This window comes from Athene cunicularia, assembly GCF_003259725.1.
Source record: "Athene cunicularia isolate RWA chromosome 1 unlocalized genomic scaffold, athCun1 chr1_part1, whole genome shotgun sequence".
Lineage (NCBI taxonomy): Eukaryota > Metazoa > Chordata > Aves > Strigiformes > Strigidae > Athene > Athene cunicularia.
The window spans coordinates 20,630,421-20,633,302 of NW_020799091.1; positions in this window are offsets into that span (position 1 = coordinate 20,630,421).

A 2,882-nucleotide genomic window follows, 5' to 3' on the forward strand; every position below is an offset into this window, starting at 1 on the left:
AATGAGATGTGTAGTGTGAGAACTACTCCCATGCAACTGCTTTTGCTAAAGCTTTTAGAATTCAGCATGGCACCACACTGCAGTCTGTAGTATCAGGAGTTTACGTGAATAATATTAAGTTTCCTAGGAAAAGTTCTCTCTGAGAATTTCATGAGATAAGCATGATAAACCACAGGTTGTTTTTAACTGCATTTGGCAATAAAAAGAGTTGGGGTTTAGTTACTAAGTCTAGAAAATTACAAATGGTTCTACTAGCCTAGGGTATTCCAAATTTCATGGCCTGAAGTTAAATACAGTTTTAGGGCTTTATTTCAGAGGCACAGTTGTAACATTTTATCCTATGAAATGTCTTCTTATTTGTAAACACATTTACGATCGACTTTTGTAGGTTTTGGCGGTGACAGTAAAGCTGAGATCAGACAAAGGACAACACAACTGTAGATTTTAGCCCCAAAGAGTAAAAAGATGTAGACATACAAAATGGATAGAGGTCTAATGTGGCTCTTTCTACAACTAATGACAAAAGTAAGAATGCCCGTTTCCTTTGGTGGGCTCTAGCTGAGGCCCAACAGAAAAGTCTGTATTATTCTCCTCCTTCATACATACATGGGGCTGCTATCAGCTTCAACGGAAAATATATTTGAGCACGTGCAAGTAACCCTAGAGACTGCCTGAGTATGTTGCTGTGTATGTAATCTAGGCAATTTACCTGCCTCTTCAGCTGCAATACCCATTCCACTTTTGGCACAAATCACACGTACTGTTTCCACATTCTGGAAAACTGCATTTTCTTCCTATACATTTTAACCTGTGGGACCAGCCTGGGTTCAGAAGCAGACTGCTGTACATTCAGCCACACTGCTTTGGGACAGCTGCCGCGTAAAAAGGTGCTGCCTGGAACGTGCTAACTCACAGCAGCGAGTTATTCTCCTCCTCCTCGACTAAGGGAAGTCTCTGCTTACATTGAAAAGGAAATACAAAAGAAAGGAGCTTAAATTTGGTTGGAATGTGACTAAAGGCTCACTATTTTCTGTCATGTCTTCAGAAAGCTCTCTGCTGAGAGTAGAGCTCCCTTCCAAACTCAGCATGCTTTGACCCTGCAATCAACATTATAGAAAAGCCTCACTTCTGTGCCATTTTCTCATGAGCCCTCTGTGGTGGAGGCACCGAGTGCTGCTCATATATTAAGGGAGTACATTGTCTGTCAGAGGGCAACCAAAGAGCAGCAAAACTAAAACCCATGGATGGGGAGCAACTCCCCAAGCTTCATGGGGACACAAAAATACATCCCTTTCAGGATGTGGCGCTCTCAATTTTCGAAGGACCAGGTCATGTTGCTTTCATTCGCATACTATAAAATATCTCTTCCCAAAGCAATGAAAGCTGAATTCCTGATTATTTTGATGATCTTAGCAAACACTGAGGAGGAAAATTCTATGGGGCCTAGAAATAATCAATACATTATGAGCTCCATAGCTAGGCTCTAAATCTTACAGGTCCTAGTCTCTTTTCCTAGAAAGCCCCTGAAGTATGTGTATTTCACTTGCCCTTTAAAAACAAATGTCTAAGGTTTTTTTGATACTGCAATATTCCCCAGATCAGCATTAGCCCGTGCAAAATGTGCACCTGTGTCATATGACTGTGAGGACTGCTCATGATCTGTGCAGTCCTGTCACCAAAGCACCTATGAAAGAGAGAGAGAACTGGGAACAGTGTGCACAGAACATAACTGCTATATAGGCTCATGTTAGTGATAAATATCCTTCTTGTATTCTGTCAGATCTGTGGCCATGTAACACATTCCTGTAATCCCAAAGCTGACAGTGGGGTTTTGTCCAAATCAAAGATTTGGGAATTTACCTCTCTTCCAAAACCTCTGGATTGTCTTTGGTGAAATACCAATTACTTACCACTGAATCTTTCAGTGTTTGCAACATTCATACAAGCTTGGCAACGTTTTTCTTTAATCACATGAAACTGCCTAGCCAAAGAGGTTCCACTTTGACCATTACAACATCAAAGGCATAGAGCACATCCAGCATATCATACATATAAAAAGTAAATAATCATAATTATGTATATATTTAAGTATGTAATTATGCTATTTAAGTATGATAGCTCATAATAATTAAGTTAATGGCATACCAAAATACTCTAAGAAACTGTTTCTCCACTCACATGTAATATAACTAGTACTTATGTTCTTTAAGTTGAACCTGGACATAGGTATTGCCTTTTAAAAATTAGTTCATATTTTTTTTAAAAAACAAATCAATTTTGTTGACATTAATTCCTTAAAAGGGAAAGGCCACTCCATTTTCCAAGGTGGATCCTTGCAGGATGCAGTCTTCATCATGTGCAGTTAGTATTGGCTTGCTTTTTCCTTGAAAAACTGGGACTAGGCCCCTGCTCAGACATCATGGTAGATCATATGATTCAGATCAAATGGTTTGAGAATAAAAAAAGAGCATCACCAATATAAAGCAAGCAGTAGCAGTTCACTTGCTTCCCCACACCCCACGTGTATCTGATAAACTTCCAGCGTAAGGCAAACGCTCACTGAATTTGTTCAATGAAAAAGTGCTGCTGATATATTTGAAAGGGTTGTAACAAACTATTAAAACCTTTGTAAATAAGCTTTTACCAAAGAATGCAACACTGTACTTATGAGGCAGGTTCTTAGAATCACAGAATCATTGAGGTTGGAAAATACCTTTAAGATCATCAAGTCCAACTGTAAATCAATGTTTGTTTTCAAACAGAAAGGAAAATTCTATGGGGCCTAGAAGTAATCAATACATTATGACCTCCATACATAGGTCCTAAATCTTACAGGTCCTAGTCCCTTTTCCTAGAAAGCCCCTGAAGCATGTGTATTTCAC